The following is a 24,389-nucleotide window of genomic DNA, read 5'->3' as shown; positions in this document are numbered from 1 at the left end:
TGTATAAATCTGGAACGCCTGATGAGTGGCTCAGTGCTCCATGCCAAAAATCTCACTCCAGTCAGGTACTGGAACACCACAGTACATCATGAATTAGACGAGCTGTGGCGTCACGCCCTTACCCCTATTCAGCCCATTTTGGCAGTGATTGAAGCAACAGGCGCAAGATTGCCAAAAGTAGCAAAAACTTATCGCGACTCTGAATTGCACCAACATTTTTTTGACTTTTCAAAGCTTTTATGACACTTTGAGAGTAAAAGCTTTGATGAATCGGGGCTAACAGATTATCCTGCACATTAATTATATCATGCCAGGATTAAAAAGGTTACAGATATATAATAAAAAAGACATACAGATATATATAATAAAAGACAGACAGACTAACCAGTAATTAGGAAGGCACTCCCTACACCAGCAGCACAGCATGAAGGTAATAACTAGGTGGAAGACCCATCCTGTAGAGCTGTGTGTGTATATATAAATACATGCAGGCATGTGTACATATACACAGCCCCCTCCTATTCTATACACTGAGTAATGTATGTAGGAGGAGGCTGTATGTATACACACACACACACACATTACATATACACAGCCCCCTCCTATTCTATACACTGAGTAATGTATGTAGGAGGCTGTATGTATACACACACACACACACACACACATTACATATACACAGCCCCCTCCTATTCTATACACTGAGTAATGTATGTAGGAGGAGGCTGTATGTATACACACACACACACACACATTACATATACACAGCCCCCTCCTATTCTATACACTGAGTAATGTATGTAGGAGGAGGCTGTATGTATACACACACACATTACATATACACAGCCCCCTCCTATTCTATACACTGAGTAATGTATGTAGGAGGAGGCTGTATGTATACACACACACACACATTACATATACACAGCCCCCTCCTATTCTATACACTGAGTAATGTATGTAGGAGGCTGTATGTATACACACACACACACATTACATATACACAGCCCCCTCCTATTCTATACACTGAGTAATGTATGTAGGAGGCTGTATGTATACACACACACACACACACATTACATATACACAGCCCCCTCCTATTCTATACACTGAGTAATGTATGTAGGAGGAGGCTGTATGTATACACACACACACACACACATTACATATACACAGCCCCCTCCTATTCTATACACTGAGTAATGTATGTAGGAGGAGGCTGTATGTATACACACACACACACACACATTACATATACACAGCCCCCTCCTATTCTATACACTGAGTAATGTATGTAGGAGGAGGCTGTATGTATACACACACATACATTACATATACACAGCCCCCTCCTATTCTATACACTGAATAATGTATGTAGGAGGAGGCTGTATGTATACACACACACACACATTACATATACACAGCCCCCTCCTATTCTATACACTGAGTAATGTATGTAGGAGGAGGCTGTATGTATACACACACACACACACACACACACACACATTACATATACACAGCCCCCTCCTATTCTATACACTGAGTAATGTATGTAGGAGGAGGCTGTATGTATACACACACACACACATTACATATACACAGCCCCCTCCTATTCTATACACTGAATAATGTATGTAGGAGGAGGCTGTATGTATACACACACACACACACACACACACATTACATATACACAGCCCCCTCCTATTCTATACACTGAATAATGTATGTAGGAGGAGGCTGTATGTATACACACACACACACATTACATATACACAGCCCCCTCCTATTCTATACACTGAGTAATGTATGTAGGAGGAGGCTGTATGTATACACACACACACACACATTACATATACACAGCCCCCTCCTATTCTATACACTGAGTAATGTATGTAGGAGGAGGCTGTATGTATACACACACACACACACACACACACACACACACATTACATATACACAGCCCCCTCCTATTCTATACACTGAATAATGTATGTAGGAGGAGGCTGTATGTATACACACACACACACACATTACATATACACAGCCCCCTCCTATTCTATACACTGAGTAATGTATGTAGGAGGAGGCTGTATGTATACACACACACACACACACACACACACACACACATTACATATACACAGCCCCCTCCTATTCTATACACTGAGTAATGTATGTAGGAGGAGGCTGTATGTATACACACACACACACACACACACATTACATATACACAGCCCCCTCCTATTCTATACACTGAGTAATGTATGTAGGAGGAGGCTGTATGTATACACACACATACATTACATATACACAGCCCCCTCCTATTCTATACACTGAATAATGTATGTAGGAGGAGGCTGTATGTATACACACACACACACATTACACATACACAGCCCCCTCCTATTCTATACACTGAGTAATGTATGTAGGAGGAGGCTGTATGTATACACACACACACACATTACATATACACAGCCCCCTCCTATTCTATACACTGAGTAATGTATGTAGGAGGAGGCTGTATGTATACACACACACACATTACATATACACAGCCCCCTCCTATTCTATACACTGAGTAATGTATGTAGGAGGAGGCTGTATGTATACACACACACACACATTACATATACACAGCCCCCTCCTATTCTATACACTGAATAGTGTATACACACACATTACATATATACCCATGGATCCCTGCAGCCATACCTTACCCAGGCCAGTGTATACATGCAGTGTGGGCACAATACCACCTGGGTGCAGGGTGTAACTGGAGAGGTCCGGGTTGTGGGGCACACACTGGAGATGGAGGGAATTTGGGTGCCTGCGTACGTACCGGACCTGTAATTTAGGTGGGGGGAGCGGCAGGGAATCCATTGTGGATTTCACTACATGTAAAACCGTGACGTCTGCATGAAATCCGCAGAATCGAGGGCAGATTTTATAATCACAACCTCAATTTTCAAGATCTCTTTACCCCCCCAGAACAGGTGTTAGATTTGGTCATATCTCGTCCCCTTTTCCTGCTGACACTTGTAGTGCATGCTGAGCGTGAAGGTTCTGTATAGAAGAGCCTGGGGATTAGGGGCAGTGGGGGTCAGGGGTGACCGCTGGGGTCTAGCGGCCGTCACCCTATGGGCGCCATTATTATATACCTCAGTATGAAGCGCCAGAGCAGCTGCCGTATATAACGCTACTCACCGGCTCTCCCGGGGGCGCGCAGCCGCGCGTTCTCGCTCCTGGCACTAGTCAGGATGTTTCTGCACGGGGCCCGCTGCCCTCCGGGATTCCGCTGCGGGGGGGAGGAGGACGGGGAGTTACTCTCCGGGGCCGCCAGTCTCTGACTTCTAGTCCGCACTGAAGAGCGGCGCCTCTGGGAACAAAACGGCGGCAGCTACGGGAGTAAGCAGACAGCTCTCTAGCGCATGCGCAGTATGTCTCACCAGCCAGACACAAAATAACTTTATTTACACGGACAAAGATCGCAATCCTCTGTTCTATTATCTGAGCAGACACAGGGCAGTCTAGGAGGGCGGGGCTGGTGACTGTGCCTGATCACTGTGTTGTGCAGGCGGCGTGTCCCCCCTCACTGTGTTGTGCAGGCGGCGTGTCCGCCCTCACTGTGTTGTGCAGGCGGCGTGTCCCCCTCACTGTGTTGTGCAGTCGGCGTGTCCCCCCTCACTGTGTTGTGCAGGCGGCGTGTCCCCCCTCACTGTGTTGTGCAGGCGGCGTGTCCCCCCTCACTGTGTTGTGCAGGCGGCGTGTCCCCCCTCACTGTGTTGTGCAGGCGGCGTGTCCCCCCTCACTGTGTTGTGCAGGCGGCGTGTCCCCCCTCACTGTGTTGTGCAGGCGGCGTGTCCCCCCTCACTGTGTTGTGCAGGCGGCGTGTCCCCCCTCACTGTGTTGTGCAGGCGGCGTGTCCCCCCTCACTGTGTTGTGCAGGCGGCGTGTCCCCCCTCACTGTGTTGTGCAGGCGGCGTGTCCCCCCTCACTGTGTTGTGCAGGCGGCGTGTCCCCCCTCACTGTGTTGTGCAGGCGGCGTGTCCCCCCTCACTGTGTTGTGCAGGCGGCGTGTCCCCCCTCACTGTGTTGTGCAGGCGGCGTGTCCCCCCTCACTGTGTTGTGCAGGCGGCGTGTCCCCCCTCACTGTGTTGTGCAGGCGGCGTGTCCCCCCTCACTGTGTTGTGCAGGCGGCGTGTCCCCCCTCACTGTGTTGTGCAGGCGGCGTGTCCCCCCTCACTGTGTTGTGCAGGCGGCGTGTCCCCCCTCACTGTGTTGTGCAGGCGGCGTGTCCCCCCTCACTGTGTTGTGCAGGCGGCGTGTCCCCCCTCACTGTGTTGTGCAGGCGGCGTGTCCCCCCTCACTGTGTTGTGCAGGCGGCGTGTCCCCCCTCACTGTGTTGTGCAGGCGGCGTGTCCCCCCTCACTGTGTTGTGCAGGCGGCGTGTCCCCCCTCACTGTGTTGTGCAGACCCCCCAATGTGATACATGCAGCCTGGCGTCCCCAATGTTGGTGGTGATCCGGCCCTGTCTATTTGTTGACTAAATACATATACGTCTACGTGTGACTGTCAGCAGCCATTACCTTTTTTCTGTGACATGGATGGACTTTTCCGCAAAATAATGCAATACAGAAATTATAGTAAAAATCCTGCTAAAATTCCTGTCAGGCGCCAGCTAGGACCCTCAGGCTATGTGCACACTAGGGTGACCGCAAAAAATCGATGTCGGAATTTTGTCCGTCTGGACCCCACAAAACGATTCCCCTTTCCAGATATTGAGAGAGCCAAAATTTGAGCTCGATCAAACGACGTTAACCCGTGCCGCTCGTCGCTCAAAGTTTGAAAAAATCCAAATTGAGGTATTTTAAGATTTAGGTATTTTGCATAGTCTGTTAGACTATAAAGAATGTGACAACAACATTGCAGAAATAGCCCTGACCAAATTTTCGAACCATTTGTGGTATTTGAATGCAGAGTTGGTGGGATTATCGTTTTTTGATCCCACCATTACAGACAATGAAAAGTTGTTAATGGCTAATAAATTGCTCAGTAGCACAGATGAACCATCAGAGCACGCTAACCTACATGAGTTGATAATTTTACATAGTTATCTAATCTATTCTAGAGCTTTTGTTAAAGTAGTTTTTGAAACGTCAGAATATAATGCTCGGCATTTGCTTACAACTTGCAGGACATATTGCTTTTGTTCTTCATCTTTTGTCAGAAGGTCGTTAAAGTCGGTTACTTCCTACCTCTTTTTTAATTTTTCTTTCCTAACTTTTGGCTTTACAACCCTAGCGTGCTCTGATGGTTCATCTGTGCTACTGAGCAATTTATTAGCCATTAACAACTTTTCATTGTCTGTAATGGTGGGATCAAAAAACGATAATCCCACCAACTCTGCATTCAAATACCACAAATGGTTCGAAAATTTGGTCAGGGCTATTTCTGCAATGTTGTTGTCACATTCTTTATAGTCTAACAGACTATGCAAAATACCTAAATCTTAAAATACCTCAATTTGGATTTTTTCAAACTTTGAGCGACGAGCGGCACGGGTTAACGTCGTTTGATCGAGCTCAAATTTTGGCTATCTCAATATCTGGAAAGGGGAATCGTTTTGTGGGGTCCAGACGGACAAGATTCCAACATTTTTTCCCCCCCATATGAGATCCGGTCACCCTAGTGCACACGTTGCGGATTCTGCTGCGTTTTTTTCCGCACGGAACCACAGGTAAAACCTCAGGTAAAGTGACCTGCAGCTTATCCTGCGGTTTTGCTGTGCGGTTTCACACCTCTACTATGTTAAAGGTATGAAACCGCTGCGGAAACCGCACAAACAATTGACATGCTGCGGTTTGTAAACCGCGCGGAAAAAACTGCACAGCGTTTTTGAAACCCCATAGGGTTTCATTGTACTGTACCATGTCGGTGGAACTGCTGCGTTTTCGCAGGGGCAAAACCGCTGCGGAAACGCAGCAGAATCCGCACCGTGTGCACACAGCCTCACAGGGACACTGATCTCTGATAGTGATGGATCCCCCATGGCTTCTGATGATTCCCCGAAAAGCTCAGTCCTTGGTTACAATAACGGTCCATATACACAGGCCCACCGCTCTCTCCAGGTGTGCGCACGGGCCCACCGCTCTCTCCAGGTGTGCGCACGGGCCCACCGCTCTCTCCAGGTGTGCGCACGGGCCCACCGCTCTCTCCAGGTGTGCGCACGGCGCTCTCCAGATGTGGGCACGGGCCCACCGCTCTCCAGAAGTGCGCACGGGAACGGCGCTCTCCAGGTGTGGGCACGGGCCCACCGCTCTCCAGATGTGGGCACGGGCCCACCGCTCTCCAGATGTGGGCACGGGCCCACAGCTCTCTCCAGATGTATGCACGGGCTCACCGCTCTCCAGATGTGTACACGGCCTACTACTCTCCAGGTGTGCGCACGGGCCACGGCGCTCTCCAGGTGTGCGCACGGGCCCGGCGCTCTCCAGGTGTGCGCACGGGCCCGGCGCTCTCCAGGTGTGCGCACGGGCCCACTGCTCTCCAGATGTCTACACAGGCCCACCGCTCTGGAATGTACAAAACACTTTCATCGGGTGAAATGATCTCTTGCTTTACACAAAAGGTCACCGATCTCAGCAGCTCGGAACAATGGCTGCCTAAGTACACTAACCGATCAGATACCGATCTATTACGATTCTGGGCACAACTGCAGCACAGTTGGCCAGTGTACATCTGAATTGTGGTGAGCCCATGTATACATTTAGAGTATGGTTGGCCAGTGTAAACATCTGAAGCGTGGTGGCCACAGGCCACTCTGGAGCAGGAGAATCTCATTAGCTGATAATAAAGTTTAAACAACAACCACAAGACGGATTTCATCACCAGCTATCATTAATCAGTATGAAGGTGCCGACCTGACACTGTCAGTAGGTTACTGAGCATAATCCTGCTGACAGGTTCCGAGAGGTGATGGAATGACAAAATGGAGCAACATTGACTGATTGGGGCTGATGGGTGTTCTAGTGGGGTTTGTGTGGTAGGGTTGCTTTTTTTTCCCAGTCCGGCCCTGGGCGTAACTATAGTGGATGCAGTATTTATAGTTGCGCCTGTGCCAGGAAGATTAAGGGGCTCCAAAAGATCCCTTTGGCAGTATCAGAAGACCAAGGCTATTAAAGACCTGTGGTACTTGGGGACTCGTTGGAACTTTGTCAAGTAATGTCATTACTTCTCAGAGTAGGGTGGCATCACACTTCAGCATCCAATCTAACCTACGATCATCATCACTGTGTCCCCTACGAGTGGTACTACAGTCATCATCATTAACAGTTGTAAACCTACAGTGACTTGCAATATAAAAGTGAAACATACAACTGAAGGCAGATGGTTTCCACAAGACATGGCAACTTATAGACATCAAATAAATTAACATTGGCAATTACAAAAATGTCAAGCCTGTATTTTATTTAGAAGTAGCTTAGATGTTGTGTGTCCAACACAGGTATCGGGGGAATTTTTCCATCCTTCTTTATACCTTTCAAAAATGATCAAGGCTCCCTACTTCCCATTTAATGCATTACTCTAGAGCCAGCCTGGGGGGGGGGGGAATTAATTTTCTTAAGGCGTTACATGAGAGACTGTGATTGTTGTTGATGGCCGAATCATGAGGCCACACCTAACTCTGCTCAATATTATTATTCTTTATAATTTTTTATCACTTAATGTTGACCAAAATTAAGTGTATTATCTAACTGTGATACTATGGCTTATTGTAACCTGTATTCTTATCACTAGAAGCTAATCAAAAGCATATAATTTACTACTCTTTATAAAGTTTATCATTCATACTACTCCTGTAATTCAGCACTAAGTATATATAATAAGTGTAGATATGTATATATTAATGTACACTCCCCCATACACATTATGATGCCCCTAATCACCCCCATGCAGTATTATGACCCCCACAGCTTCCCCATTCACACACAAAGTATGATACCCTACACTGCCCACCACACAGTATAATGGCCCGCACAGCATCTACTCACACACAGAATGATGCTCCCCACAGACTCCCCAAACAGTATACCATCACAGCACCCCACACACAGTATGACGCTCCCTACAGCCTCCCCAAACAGCATACCATCACAGCACCCTACACACAGTATGATGCTCCCCACAGCCTTCCCAAACAGTACACCATCACAGCACCCTACACACAGTATGATGCTCCCCACAGCATTCCCAAACAGTATACCATCACAGCACCCCCACACACAGTATGAAGCTCCCTACAGCCTCCCCAAATAGTATACCATCACAGCACCCTACACAAAGTATGATGCTCCCCACAGCCTTCCCAAACAGTATACCACCACAGCACCCCACACACAGTAAGATGGTCCCCACAGCCTCCCCAAACAGTATACCACCACAGCACCCCACACACAGTATGACGCTCCCTACAGCCTCCCCAAACAGTATACCATCACAGCACCCTACACAAAGTATAATGCTCCCCACAGCATTCCCAAACAGTATACCATCACAGCACCCCCACACACAGTATGAAGCTCCCTACAGCCTCCCCAAATAGTATACCATCACAGCACCCTACACAAAGTATGATGCTCCCAACAGCCTTCCCAAACAGTATACCACCACAGCACCCCACACACAGTAAGATGGTCCCCACAGCCTCCCCAAACAGTATACCACCACAGCACCCCACACACAGTAAGATGGCCCTCACAGCCTCCCCAAACAGTATGATGGCCCCTACAGCCTCCCCAAAGAGTATACCAGCACAGCACCCCACACACAGTATGATGCTCCCCACAGCCTCCCCAAACGGTATACCACCACAGCACCCCACACACAGTAAGATGGCCCCCCACAGCCTCCCCAAACAGTATACCACCACAGCACCCCACACACAGTAAGATGGTCATGGTCCCCACAGCCTCCCCAAACAGTACACCATCTCAGCACCCCACACACAGTAAGAAGGCTCCCACAGCCTCCCCAAACAGTATACCACCACAGCACCCCACACACAGTAAGATGGTCATGGTCCCCACAGCCTCCCCAAACAGTTTACCACCACAGCACCCCACACACAGTATGATGGCTCCCACAGCCTCCCCAAACAGTATACCACCACAGCACCCCACACACAGTAAGATGGTCATGGTCCCCACAGCCTCCCCAAACAGTTTACCACCACAGCACCCCACACACAGTATGATGGCCTCCATAGCTGCCCACATAAGGTGTGATGCCTTCACAGAAAGTACAATCGCCCCCAGTTTCCCCACACAAGTAATTTCTGACAATATGATGGCTCCCCATAGCTTCCCCACACAATATGATGCTCTCACAGCCAAGATGACCCCACAATTCCTACAAGTACTGACTGACAAAATAAAACTCCCCTCACTGCTCCTCTCTGTGAAGTGTGAGGACAGAGGCTTTTGTAGCTAGCAGATGCGATTTAGTGACATCGCGCATGTGCAGTACACCACTGTTTACAGCTCTTTGGCAGACCCGGTCCGCGGGCCAGACAGTAGCAGCCAAAGGGCCGGATGCGGGCTGCAATTTGCACAAGTCTGCACTAGATTGAATTTTTTGGTGGGTACTGAAGGTTTCTGAGCATTTCTAGTAATCTCCTGAGATGGGGAAGGGAAACTAGAGGCTTCTGGAAGATGAGGAAAATGACTCTTTTTCCAAATTTCTCGTTTTTCCATGAGTTATGAAAAAACGTATAATAGGTCCGTAGCTCTTGCAGTTGTACGTTATAACCACTATAGTCTAAGCCGTTATAAGACAAATGAAGCCAAATGGATTTGTTGAGATCCGTTATCCTGGTCAAGGTTTCAGAGCTCAGAATTTTGTTTGTAAAGGAAAAGTTGGTGGAACCAGCGGGAGTACGTCACCCTGTCATGGTTCCCATAAATTCCAAAATGTCTCCCGACCTTTTCTATAAAGGATAAGCAGAAGTAAGCCTGGTGTCATTTAGAGCAAGCAGCGGACTTATAAGGATATTGTCATCTGTATTTGCTTTATATAGGAGCAGTCTATTTCATGGTGCACACCCTCCTGCCAGCCTTCAAGCCTAGCTAAATATATAGCTAGATGGAGATATATATGGAAAGTAGTCATCTATTTCCCATCCAGGCTTTGTATAGAATCAGTGAGGTTATGTTCTCTGCAAATTGCCATCCTAAATATAACAATGCAGAAGATGGTAAATGTCTCCGCACAATAAGAGCATGTTCACACTTTGTGTTTTTGCCATGAAATAATGCGTTTTACTATACCAGAAAAGTCAATGAGTTTTTCTTCTATATACGTTTTGCGCCACTTTGTAAGTTGTCTTTCTTTTTTTTAAGTCTTTTTTTGATATTTCCCCAAAAGCTTTGGTTTTCCGCATGTTTTAGACAGATTCATGAAGCGTGACCTTTACCAAATGTCGCATGTTTTTGTCCCTGAAGAATGTTTTCATTTTTGTGACACATCCGCCGCAGCCAATCACCATTTTTCCGTTTCTGTCCGCATTGACATGTGAGGGCTTGTTTTTTGGGGGACGAGTTGTACTTTTGAATGTCACCATTGATTATACCACATAGCGTACTAGAAACCATGAAAAAAAATTCCAAGTATGGTCAAATTGTGAAAAAAAACACTCAATTCTGACATTTTTTGGGGGGGAATTGTTTTTACGGTGTAAGAATTACCTTGCACTATGATTCTCCTCATTTATACGATTTTGGCGATACCAAACATATCCAGTTTCTTTTTATTTTATTTTATTTTTTTTTTAAATCAAATGTTTGCAAAAAAACAGGTTTTGGGTTGTGTTGCAATTTTCCAAGACCCGTAACATTTTTATTTTTTTAGCCAATGGAGCTGTGTGATGGCTTATTTTTTGCGGGAAGAGACAACATTTTTATTAATACCATTTTGGAATAGATGTCATTTTTGTATTGCTTTTTTGTGGAATTGCTTCGACCAAAAAAAAATGTAATTTTGGCATTCATGAACTTTTTCTGTTTATGATGTATACCGATCGAGCTAATTGCTTTTATATTTTGATAGATAGGACTTTTCTGAATGCAACGATACAAAATATGTCCTTATTTTCAATGAGTGGAATTCTGGGTAATTTGCGCTTTTAGGTATTTTTTTTTCTTTTTTTTCCATATTTTTTAAAACCTTTTTCTGACATTGTTAGCCTCCTTAAGGGACTTGAAGCTGCAATCATCTGATCGCTTGTGCTATATACAGCAATGTGACAGCATATAGCAGAAATCACCATCTCCTTTGAAGCTCGGCCACAAGCAGGGTTTCAAAGGAGCTCCGTAATGACAAGCACTGGGGTCATCAGCAGTCCCCCGGCTGTCGTGACAACCCATCAGTCACCTGCGATAAGGTCACAGACGCGCCGATGGCTGGAGATAATGACGTGCGCACATCGACGCGTGTTAAATGCCACTGTCAGAGCTTGACAGCGGCATTTAACAAATTAGCAATCCGCCCCGTTCGCAACTGTTAGCGGCAGCTCCTGGCTGTAATACACAGCCATCACCTGTCGGGTATGGGGCTGGCTCGCTGCGTGATCCCACTCCATATACACGCTTCCGGCATGTGTCATACATGTACGGCGGATGTTGTGAAGGGGATTTGCGATTTTTGTTAAAAAGTCTCAAAAACAGGTTATGACCAAAAATAAAATGCAATTTTTATTTTGCTCCAAATTTATGGAATGTATGCTCCATTTTGAAGAATGTGTTACATAAAACGTCAGCGATTACCGCCAGACATAAAAAGAAAAACGACTTTTAAATCACAATCACAAATGCAGAGTCGGAATAAAGTTTTTTTGTGGCATCGCAGTGGCAGTATGCACTGGGCATAAAGTTATTATGTGACTTGTTTAGTTAATGAATAATGTTATTATTGTACAACTCCCGATTCCAAAAGGTTACTAAACCTGAGTATTTAAAAAAAACAAAAGTGAGATTTTATCTTTCTTAGGCCGGGGTCACACTACCGGAGAATACGGCCGAGTGCTATGCGAGAAAACATCACATAGCACTCGGATCAGTGTTAATCTATGTGGCAGCTCACATCAGCGTTTATTTTAAGCGTGCGTGTAAAATCGTAGCATGCCGCGATTGGCTATGAGACTCGTCAATGCAAGTTTATGGGAGCAAGAAAAAAGTTGCACAGCACTCGGACCATGCTATTGCTGTCCGATTTTTACGCACTAGTGTCCTTTGAAAACCCGGCAATTCATGTGCCACATACAGTAAACTGACAGAGTGACAGGTTAGTATTGAATAGATAGAATAGATATATACACAAAGAATGCATAGATATATAGATGTCAGTGACACACATATATATACAACCCCTGGCAAAGTGAGTCTGTGATCACTCCTTTTTACATGCAGACTAACGAGCAGATCTAATTTGACGCAGGTGTTAATTTTGGAATGAAAACTTGCATGGTGATTCCATAATTTTTTCCCTCAGAATTGAGTGATTCCATAATTTTTCCCCTATGCTTGGTTTAAAAAAATAACCATTACTGACTAACACATTTTTTGTTCTTGATTTCTTTTAGTGTTTCTTAAAGCCAGAAAGTTGCCATTTGAAATGACTTTAGTTTTGTGCTATGTCTGTGATCTGCTTTTTTTTACAAAATTAAACAACTGAATGAACAACCTTCAAGGCCGGTGATTCCATAATTTTTGCCGGTGTGTGTGTGTGTATATATATATATATATGTGTAATGTATTTATATTGCATAGAGAGATCGAAGAAAAGCCGATAATTCATCTGCCGGGTTCTGTAAAATCACTGCAGGAGCCGACCGGATGGAAGAGATGTAATACATACAGTAAATACAAATAGAATAGATAGATATACAGATGTCAGTGATAAATACAATTAGTACAGTGTGTGCAGCTTACTGTACTTGTATTTAATTAACAAAAGATTATTTTACAGAAAAAAATATCGTGGGGTCCCCTTAAAATCAATAACCAGCAAAGGTTATGCAGACAGCAGCGGGCTGATATTAATAGCCAAGGAAGAGGCCATGGATGCTGCCCCCCCCTCCACCCTGGCTAAAAACATCAGCTCTCAGCTGCTCCAGAAAAGACGCATCTTTAACTATTACCCCAATTGCCACTGCTACTGGACAAGTGGGAAGAGCGAGGCTAAGTGCCAGAATTGGCGCATCTTAGAGATGCGGCTTTTCTGGGGCGGCTGAGTGCTGATGTTTTTAGCCGGGTGGCAGTATCCATCACCCCTTACTAGGCTATTAATATCAGCCCGCGGCTGTCTGCATAGCCTTTGATGGTTATTAATTATAAGGGAACCCCATGCCATTTTTTTCCAAAAATTAATCTTTTATTAATTAATTACATATACAGTAATTTGCACACACACTGTACTAATTATATTTGTCACTGACAGCTTTATATATCTACCCATTCTATTTGTATTTACTATCCTAGCGGCTCCTGCAGTGATTTTACAGAATACGTCAGATGAATCACCGGCTATCTATCTATCTATCTATCTATCTATCTAGACAAAAAAGAACAGAGCAGCACATGTGCATGAATCTAGGCCATGTGAAAACACAGTTAAACGTCCAAAACACTCAATTTAGCAAAATTGAGTAATTACTTACAGTAATAGATGAAAATATGAAGGTTCTTAGTGCACAAATTGGCCAATTCATGTATGCCCATCAACCACGGCAAGGTGACCTCCCTCTGATGGGTCCCTGCTCTACACTACAAGCCACTCTCGGGCCACCAGCCTACAACAACGTGGTTGATGGGCATACATGAATTGGCCAATTTGCTATTTTCATCTATTACTGTAAGTAAAAACATTTTTTTCTGAAAAAATTTTTTGGGAAAATTTTGCTAAATTGAGTGTTTTTGATGTTTAACTGTGTTTTCACATGGCCTAGATTCATGCACATGTGCTGCTGTGTTCTCTTTTGTCTCTATAGTACAGTCTTCGCAGCTTGCACGTGTTCACATTAGGAGGTGCTGATCAGTTTTTTTGTCTTCTTTAAGTAATACTGGATGCTGGATGCTCCAGTCTGATCTTGCACCCCTCCCATTTGGCCTTGCAGGTGCCGCAATCAGCTCTACCAGCCCATAAAATGTAGGCTGAGCCCAGTAGTGACGTGTTTGTCAAAGTTGTAGGCTGGTGGCCCGAGAGTGGCTTGTAGTGTAGAGCAGGGACCCATCAGAGGGAGGTCACCTTGCCGTGGTTGATGGGCATACATGAATTGGCCAATTTGTGCACTAAGAACCTTCATATTTTCATCTATTACTGTAAGTAAAAAATTTTTTTTATGAATATCTATCTATGCAATATAAATACATATAAACAGTATATACAGTATATTATATATATATATATGTCACTGACATCTATATATCTAATAATTCTATATGTATATATTTATTCTATCTATTCTATTCTAACCTGTCACTCTGTGATTATACTGAACGCAGCAGATGAATTGCCGGCTTTTATTCTATCCATCTAGCTATCTATTATATACAGTATATATTTATGTGTGTGTTTTAAAGAATATTTCCTTTGAAAACAATGTGTAAATGACAGAATTGCTGTATGTAAAAGCTTATGTTAAAATCGGATAGCAATCGCACTGCATTTGGATGTCAATCGGATGCTAGGTGTGAGAAATCGGATTGTACTCACATGACACTCGCATTACACTCCTGCGACTCTCGGCAGGGAGATTTGGACCGATTTTACATACGTTTAGAGTATGTGTACGCACTTTGTAGATTTGCCTTTGTAAATATATGCCGATACAGTTGAATGCAGCGCGCAATGGGGGGGTGGCGCCGACGCCGGGTCCACCTGACTTAAGGCCCCATAGTGGCCGCGTGGACTGGGGGCCCCTGGGGGAGCGGGGGCCCTGGTCTGCGGGCCCTGACAGCGGGCAGTGTTAGATGCAGCCTGCAGCAAAACACTGCCCGCTACTAAAGTGAAGTGGAGGACTATTTATGGGGCATCATACTATGTGGAGGGCTATTTATGGGACTATTATACTATGTGGAGAGCTATTTATGGGCCCAACATACTAAGTGAAGGGCTATTTATGGGGCATCATACTGTCATGATCCAGGCCAGGGTTTGTTGTTATTCTCTCCCCGGTCTGGTCATGTGGGGGTTAACCTTCTCTGTCTCGTTTTGGGTTTTGTGTGGCTATTTCAGTCTGCTGTGGCCTGCAGACCAACGTCAATGATAGTTCATGCTCCCAGGCTAGAGCAGCTGACCCCTTGATACCGTGTTTTGCCCTTTACCCTGTTCCCGTGACTTCTCTTTCCTGCCCCCCGCTTGTCTTAGTGTTCGGTTCCTGTGCTTGTGTAGGGAAGTTGGACTGATGGACAGATCTGCCTGTAGTGAGAGGCAGAGGGGTAGCGCAGTGTAGGTGTGAAAGCGCTGAGATAAAGAGAAAGGGTTCCGTACTATAGTTTGACCATTAGAGGGCAGTGGAGAGTGTAAGAGTGGGACTGAATAACTGCCATTGGTCAGAGAAACTGTCAGGTGATAGTGGGCGGAGCTACCAGGACTGGGAGTATAAAAGACTGAGGGAAGGTTCTGGAAGGTCCAGTCAGTGAGGGGAGCACACCTGAGAGGAGGTTCTGCTGCGGAGATAGAGACAGTAGAAAGGCTCCAGAGAGGACTGACAGTTGAGGCGGTCACGGGGGGTGACCCAGAGGACGGTAGCTGCAGACAAAGACGGTCTGTGGGTATTGGACAGACGGTGTACTCAGATTGGTGAGGCGCTGTGGTGTATGGGCCTAGGGCAGCCACAGAGGATTCCATGATTATAATAGCAAAGGAAGTGAAGGTACCCGGGCCTGTACACAGAGAACTGTAAACCTGCTGTGATGCGGAGGTCGTCAGAAGGACGGCCAATAAAAACGGACCTGTTGAATACAACCTCTGTCTCAGTCTCGTGTCTGTCTGTGGCAAGAAGCAGGTCACCCCCCATCCCTGTTGATTAAACTTTTTCCTCCATCCTACACTTGGACCTCTTGGTATGTGACCTGGCTTGTCTTCTAACCTGTTTGACTGTCTCACATCTCAGTTATCTCTGCTCCCGACTGGCTCTGACTTCTGGCTTGTATTTGACCTCGTGTATTGCTTTTTCCTCTGGCCCTGTTTTTCCTGACTGTTTCTGACTCTGCTCATCTGACCACTATTTCGCCACCTGGTGGTGCCTGTGCTGCTGCTCAGTGGTGCTACGCTGTGTGTGCAACCTCTCTTCCCTCACCAGCATCCCCTGGTGGAGGTTGCGCTATACTGCACTGCAGCACCATTACACATACTGTTCTATGTGGAGGACTATTTATGGGACCATTATACTATGTGGAGAGCTATTTATTGGGCATCATACTATGTGGAGAGCTATTTATGGGACTATCATACAATGTGGATAGCTATTTATGGGACTATTATACAATCTGGAGCGTTATTTATGGGACTGCTATGTGGAGGGCTATTTATGAGGCCAACATTCTAAATGGAGGGCTATTTATGGGGCATCATACTATGCGGAGGGCTATTTATGGGACTATTATACTATGTTGAGAGCTATTTATGGGGCCAACATACTAAGTGGAGGGCTATTTATGAGGCCATTATATCACATGGTGGGTTATTTATGGGGCCATCATATCATATGGAGGGCTATTTATGGTGCCATCATACTATGTGGAGAGCTATATATGGAGCCATCATACAATGTGGAGGGATAATTATGGGTCCAGCTCTCATAGGTTTACTGAGACAGAAAGGTGCCAGAAGATTGCTGTGTCTGATTCCACATACTCCTGCACTGATTAGAAGGATGTTACCATCATATTAAATGGTGCAGGATTCTTTTAGCAGTGCAGGGGTTAAATCTGTTCCCTTGAGAGTCTCTGAACCTTTCCTGCATACATGATCTCAGCTGTTCAGTGTTGGCCACTTCCATCAACTCACCTCTGGCAATCAGAATTGCCAGCGTTAGTTTTATACTGCCCGGTGTGGAGTTGGAGGTATTGTGGAGGAGGCGTTTGGAATGTTGTTCTAAAGACTGTTGCTTGGTTATTTGTCTGTGTGCATATCCTCATCCTCTCCTACTTGGTTTTTCCTTTGGTTTACGTCCCAGTGTTCCACTCTGTTGTTTGTGAGTGCATATTTGTATGATTGGTATTTTCATTCATCCCTGTACCTCTACCCTTGTTAGTCTGGTATGTGTAATCTTAAATACAACTACTCCCCACTTCTCAGGGTGGGACAGATAAATAAGGACATATTCAGGAGCTCAGCAAGGTACGTGGCCTCAGCATCTTCACCATTAGAAGTAATCCAAGGAGCAGGTATAACTATGGTGCCCCTAGCTTTAGGGATAGGGAAGGAGCCCATAGCCCCAGGATATCAAACTGCAGTTACATGACATTAACGCTGACCGTACCATTTTTGTTCCATTATGGATCCAATTAATGCTCTGGCTGGGCAACTGCAGCAACTCAGCCTGGAGTTGTTTCACAGCACCCTAGCTCGTCTGGTTTAGGGTCCACGACTCCCAGGCAACCCCTGCTGGAACCCAAGGTCGTTAACATGACAGGTTCTCTGGGGGGGGGGCCGTGACAAGTTTGCTGTTTTCAGGGAGGCCTGTAAGCTTTACTTTAACCCCTTTACCCCCAAGGGTGGTTTGCACGTTCATGACCGGGCCAATTTTTACAATTCTGACCACTGTCCCTTTATGAGGTAATAACTCTGAAACGCTTCCATGGATCCCACTGATTCTGACAATGTTTTCTCATGACATATTGTACTTAATGCTGGGGGTAAAATTTCATTCAAATAACTTGTGTTTGTTTGTGAAAAAAACGGAAATTTGGCGAAAATTTTGAAAATTTCGCAATTTTCCAAATTTGAACTTTAATGCCGGTAAATCACAGAGATACGGCACACAAAAAACTTAATAAGTAACATTTCACATATGTTTACTTTACATCATCACAATTTTGGGACCAAAATTTTTTTTTCGTTAGGAAGTTATAAGGGTTAAAATTTGACGAGCGATTTCTTATTTTTGCAACACCATTTTATTTTTATGGACCACATCACATTTGAAGTCACTTTGAGGGGTCTATATGATAGAAAATACCCAAAAGTGACACCATTCTAAAAACTGCACCCCTCAAGGTGCTCAAAACCACATTCAAGAAGTTTATTAACCCTTCAGGTGCTTCACAGGAATTTTTTGAATGTTTAGAAAATGAACATTTAACTTTTTTCACAAAAAAATTACTTCAAGACCAATTTTTTTTATTTTAGCAAGGGTAACAGGAGAAATTGGACTGCAAAAGTTATTGTGCAATTTCTCCTGAGTACGCTGATACCTGGTGTCATGATCCAGGATGGGATTTCGCTTTGACCCGTCCTGGTTAGACTATGGGTTAATTGTGCTGCCTCTCTCTGGCAGCAGGAGGCTATTTAGTGCTCACTGGACCTGGGTCCGGTGTCAGTTATACTCCTGCCCTCGGCTGAGTTAAGTGACCTCTTGTATACGTGTGCCTTGTGCCTGATATCTTGCTTGCTTGTTCGGTTGTGATCTGGTTCTGTCCCTGTTACGAGTTCTGCCTGCCCTTCTTGTACTGCGCTACCTCTTGTGTATGACTCTCTGCTTGTGACCCGACTTCTCTTTGCTCGTCCCCTTGGTACCGCGTCACCCTCTTGTGTATGACCTTTGGCTTTGTCTGACTACCCGTCTGTTTGTCCCTCCTGTACCTCGTTTGCCCGTACTGTGTGTGACCTCCGTTTTGCCTGACTCTGAGTTGTTGTATGGTGTCCTGTCCTATCTGAATACAGGACGCTAAGCCACGCCCCCTTGCAGTCACTTGACCATAGGTCCCGTGTAGACTATTCAGTTTCAGTGTCCGCAGGTCCTATGCCTCTTTACTTTCCAGCGCTGACTGGACCCTGACACTATTAGCCTGAAGCACGCATGGTCACCTCTGCTGCCCGTCTCTACAGGTATCTTTTAGCACTGCTTCTGTATTCAGGACACGCGCACTGGCTCTATGAGCAAGTGCAGTGCGGTGTCTCTGACACCTGGTATGTGGGGGGAACCACTGTTTCGGTGCATGGCAGAGCTCAGAAGGGAAGGAGCGCCGTTTGACTTTTTCAATGCAAAATTGTCTGGAATTCAGATTGGACGCCATGTCACGTTTGGAGAGCCCCTGATTTGCCTAAACAGTGGAAACCCCCCACAAGTGACCCCATTTTGGAAACTAGACCCCCCAAGGAAGTTATCTAGATATGTGGTGAGAACTTTGAAACCACAAGGGCTTCACAGAAGTTTATAACGTACAGCCGTACAATTAAAAAATCATATTTTTCTCCACAAAAATGATCTTTTCACCCTCAATTTTTATTTTTCCAAGAGTAACAGGACCCCAAAAGTTATTCTGCAATTTGTCCTGAGTACGATGATACCCCATATGTCGGGGTAAACCACTATTTGGGCGCATGGCAGAGCTCGGATGGGAAGCAGCGCCATTTGACTTTTATGGCTGGAATTGAGATCGGACACCATGTTGAGTTTGGAAAGCCCCTGATGTGCCAAAACAGTGGAAACCCCCACAAATGACACCATTTTGGAAACTAGACCCCCCAAGGAACTTATCTAGATGTGTGGTGAGAACTTTGAACCCCCAAGGGATCACAGACGATTATAACGTACAGCCGTACAATTAAAAAATCATATTTTTTCCACAAAAAAGATTTTTTCATCCTCAATTTTTATTTTTCCAAGGGTAACAGAACCCCAAAAGTTATTCTGCAATTTGTCCTGAGTACGCTGATACCCCATATGTGGGGGTAAACCACTATTTGGGCGCATGGCAGAGCTCGGAAAGGAAGCAGCGCCATTTGACTTTTATGGCTGGAATAGAGATCAGACGCTATGTCGCATTTGGAGAGTCCCTGATGTACCTAAACAGTGGAAACCCCCCACAATTGACCTCATTTTGGAAACTAGACCCCCTAAGGAACTTATCTAGATGTGTGGTGAGCACTTTGAACCCCCCCAGTGCTTCACAGAAGTTTATAACACCTGGGCGTCAAAATAAAAAAAATCATATTTTTTCCACAAACATGATCTTTTAGTCCCCATTTTTTTTTATTTTCCCAAGGGTAACAGGAGAAATTGGACCCCAAAAGTTGTTTTCCAATTTGTCCTGAGTACGCTGATACCCCATATGTGGGAGTTAACTACTGTATGGGCACACGTCGGGGATCGGAAGGGAAGTAGTGATATTTTGGAATGCAGACTTTGATGGAATGGTCTGCGGGTCTCATGTCGCGTTTGGAGAGCCTCTGATGTGCCTAAACTGTTGAAACTCCCCACAAGTGACCCCATTTTGGAAACTAGACCCTCCACGGAACTTATCTAGATGTGTCGTGAGCACTTTGAACCCCCAAGTGCTTCACAGAAGTTTATAACGCCCGGGCGTGAAAATAAAAAAATCATGTTTTTTTCCACAAAAATGATATTTTTGCCCCCAATTTTTTATTTTCCTAAGGGTAACCGGAGAAATTGGACCCCAAAAGTTGTTTTTCAATTTGTCCTGAGTAGGCTGATACCCCATATGTGGGGGTAAAACACTGTTTGGGCGCATGGCAGAGCTTGGAAGGGAAGGAACACCATTTGACTTTTTCAACACAGAATTGGCTGGAATTGAGATCAGACGCCATGTTGTATTTGGAGAGCCCCTGATGTGCCCAAACAGTGGAAACCCCCCAATTCTAACTCCAACCCTAACCCCAACACACCCCTAACCCTAATCTCAGCCCTAACCCTAGCCCTAACCCTACCCCTAACCCTAGCCCTAAGCCTAACCCTAATGGCAAAATGGAAATAAATACATTTTTTTAATTTTATTATTTTTCCCTAACTAAGGGGGTGATAAAGGGGGGCTTGATTTACTATTTATGGCGGTTTTTATGTTTGGCAGCTGTCACACGCTAAAAGACGCTTTTTTTGTAAAAATAGTTTTTGCATCACCACATTTTGAGAGCTATATTTTTCCATATTTTGACCCACCGAGTCATGTGAGATCTTATTATTTGCGGGACGAGTTGACTTCTTTATTGGTACCATTTTCGGGCACGTGACATTTTCTGAACGCTTTTTATTCTGATTTTTGGGACGCAGAATGAACAAAAACCAGCATTTCAAGATCTTATTTTAGGGAGTGCGTTTACACCGTTCTGCGTGTGGTAAAATTGATAAAGTGGTTTTATTCTTTGGGTCAGTATGGTTACAGCGATACCTCATTTATGTTATTTTTATGTTTTGGTGCTTTTATGCGCTGACAACAATTTTATATAAAAAATAATTATTTTTGCATCGCTTTATTCTGTGAGCTATAACTTTTGATTTTTTCACTGATGATGCTGTGTGGCAGCTCGTTTTTTGCGGACAAGATGACGTTTTCAGCGGTACCATGGTTATTTACAGTCATATGTTAAAGTTTAGGCATCCCTATTAATGTTAACCTTTTTGCTTTATAACAATTTTGGTTTTTGCAACAGCTATTTCAGTTTCATATATCTAATAACTGATGGACTCAGTTATATTTCTGGATTCAAATGAGGTTTATTGTACTAACAGAAAATGTTTTAACAAAATTTGACCGATGCAAAAGTATGGGCACCTCAACATAAAAGTGACATTAATATTTCGTAGCTCCTCCTTTTGCAAAAATAACAGCCTCTAGTCACTTCCTGTAGCTATTAATGAGTTCCTGGATCCTGGATGAAGGTATTTGTGACCATTCCTGTTTTCAAAACAATTCCAGTTCAGTTAAGTTTGATGGTCGCCGAGCATGGACAGCCCGCTTCAAATCATCCCACAGATGTTCAATGATATTCTGGTCTGGGGACTGGGATGGCCATTCCAGAACATTGTAATTGTTCCTCTGCATGAATGCCTGAGTAGATTTGGAGCGGTGTTTTGGATCATTGTCTTGTTGAAATATCCATCCCCTGCTGTTGTGAGTTCATTTTCCCCTTCACCATTGAGGTCTGATGAACTCCCTCTTCTGGTGAAGGAAGGTAGTGAGGCTGATTACCAAGCACCTGAGCAGGATGATGATGACTGGGGGACTGGAATTGCTGACTCGATATAAGGCAGCCGACGCCCTTCTGCCTTGCTCGTGATTTCCTTGAGGGATTCTAGGAGACCAGTCTGATTCCTGCTCCTCAAAAGCTAAGTTTTCTGCTCTGCTTTTTGCATTTGTGTTTTGGTTTTGTTTTGCCTTGTTTTTCTGGCTTTCTGCCATTCCCTGCTGGGGTGAGCTGAATTCCTTTTTGCTCTGTCTTCAGAAAGTACCTGAGTACTGATATAGTCTTTTTGAAGCCTAGCGTCTTCAGGGCTTTTTTCCCTATCAGTCTGTTGGCTCTTGTTTTGATAGGGTTTTGGCAGATTGCAGACAGCAGCTTTTCTATCCTGTCCTATTTAGTTAGCTTTGGCCCCATCATTTGCTCAGCCTATCTATCTGTGTGAGTATTTTTTCATCTTGCTTCACTGTCATTATATGTTGGGGGCTGCCTTTTGCTTTGGGGGTCTGCTCTCGGGCAGTTTAGATTTCCCTTTCTGTCTTTAGGCTATTTAGTTCTCCGGCTGTGATCGAGGGGTCTAGGGCACCGTAGGAACCCCTCACGGCTACTGCTAGTTGTTGTTGATAGGTTCAGGGGTCTGCAATCCGATAGCTGCCAACTTCTCAGGTTTTCTGGACTTAGCTAGTATTTCTGTTTTTGCCTCCTACGGTGACTCATTCATAACACCCTGCGTAACTTCAACTTCGTCACTGATTCTTGCACATTATTGTCAAGAATCTGCTGATACTGAGTTGAATCCATGCGACCCTCAACTTTAACAAGATTCCCGGTGCCAGCATTGGCCACACAGCCCCAAAGCATGATGGAACCTCCACCAAATTTTACTGTGGGTAACAAGTGTTTTTCTTGGAATGCTGTGTTTTTTAGCCTCCATGCATAACGCCTTTTTGTATGACCAAACAACTCAATCTTTGTTTCATCAGTCCACAGGACCTTCTTCCAAAATGTAACTGGCTTGTCCAAATGTGCTTTTGCATACCTCAGGCGACTCTGTTTGTGGCGTGCTTGCAGAAACGGCTTCTTTCGCATCACTCTTCCATACAGCTTCTCTTTGTGCAAAGTGCGCTGTATTGTTGACCGATGCACAGTGACACCATCTGCAGCAAGATGATGCTGCAGGTCTTTGGAGGTGGTCTGTGGATTGTCCTTGACTGTTCTCACCATTCTTCTTCTCTGCATTCTGATATTTTTCTTGGCCTGCCACTTCTGGGCTTAACAAGAACTGTACCTGTGTTCCATTTCCTTACTATGTTCCTCACAGTGGAAACTGACAGGTTAAATCTCTGAGACAACTTTTTGTATCCTTCCCCTGAAAAGCTGTGTTGAATAATCTTTGTTTTCAGATCATTTGAGAGTTGTTTTGAGGAGCCCATGATGCCACTCTTCATAGGAGAATCAAATAGGAGAACTACTTGCAAGTGGCCACCTTAAATACCTTTTCTCATGATTTGATACACCTGGCTATGAAGTTCAAAGCTCAATGAGGTTACAAAACCAATTTAGTGCTTCAGGAAGTCAGTAAAAAGTAGTGTTCAAATCAAGAAAATGATAAGGGTGCCCATACTTTTGCACCGGTCAAATTTTGTTTAAATGCAGATTGCACATTGATAATTGATTGATAATCAGCTGATCGCGCTAGACGTACTATCCCGTCCATGGGCATAGGGGCCCGGGGCCCATGGACGGGATAGTACGTCTCATATCAGAAAGGGGTTAAATTGCGGCCCCATCCCTTGGAAACCGAGGAGCAATGGGTGGGGATCGTAATCTCACTCCTGCCGGGTGACACCAATGCCTGAGCATTATTTTCTCTTGGCAGACTCTCAGTTGCTTTGGGCAGTTGAGGAAATTCTTCAGGCGCTGGGTCACATATATGACAACCCCGACTGCGTCTCCGTGGCCGAGGCTACACTCCGTCAGCTTTGGCAGAGAGACCGGCCAGCGGAGGAGTATTGCTCCGAATTTTGGAGGTGGTCCACTGACTTTAATTGGAATTACTCCGCGCTCCATAGCCAGTTCAGTCAAGAGATTTCTCTGAGGGTAAAAGATACCTTTGCCCTGTATGAGACTCCAGTTTCCCTTGAAGCAGCCATGTATCTGGCAATCTGTGTGGACCACCGTCTTCGCCA

The 24,389-nt window shown here is 45.0% G+C and overlaps 2 protein-coding genes across 4 annotated transcripts in view; one reads left to right on the top strand and one right to left on the bottom strand.

Moving 5' to 3' along the window:
• The window catches only part of ZBTB45 (zinc finger and BTB domain containing 45), a 33,282-nt gene extending 29,813 nt beyond the window's left edge, over positions 1-3,469 (bottom strand). The window contains exon 1 of one of the 3 annotated variants that reach the window (XM_073566550.1): positions 3,208-3,469. The gene's annotated coding sequence lies outside the window, so the exon portion shown is untranslated. Of the gene's footprint in view, positions 1-2,720; positions 2,793-2,842; positions 3,119-3,207 lie in introns of those variants that run through there. The other 2 variants (XM_073566551.1, XM_073566552.1) reach the window with 2 other exon arrangements.
• Positions 3,327-24,389, top strand: part of THAP7 (THAP domain containing 7) — a 92,695-nt gene continuing 71,632 nt past the window's right edge. The window contains exon 1 of the mRNA XM_073566563.1: positions 3,327-3,408. The gene's annotated coding sequence lies outside the window, so the exon portion shown is untranslated. The remainder of the gene's footprint in view (positions 3,409-24,389) is intronic.

This window comes from Dendrobates tinctorius, unplaced genomic scaffold, assembly GCF_039654945.1.
Source record: "Dendrobates tinctorius isolate UK_male_01 unplaced genomic scaffold, ASM3965494v1 ptg000018l, whole genome shotgun sequence".
Lineage (NCBI taxonomy): Eukaryota > Metazoa > Chordata > Amphibia > Anura > Dendrobatidae > Dendrobates > Dendrobates tinctorius.
The sequence above is the reverse complement of the archived record's forward strand: the minus strand, read 5'-3'. Positions and strand labels throughout refer to the sequence as shown.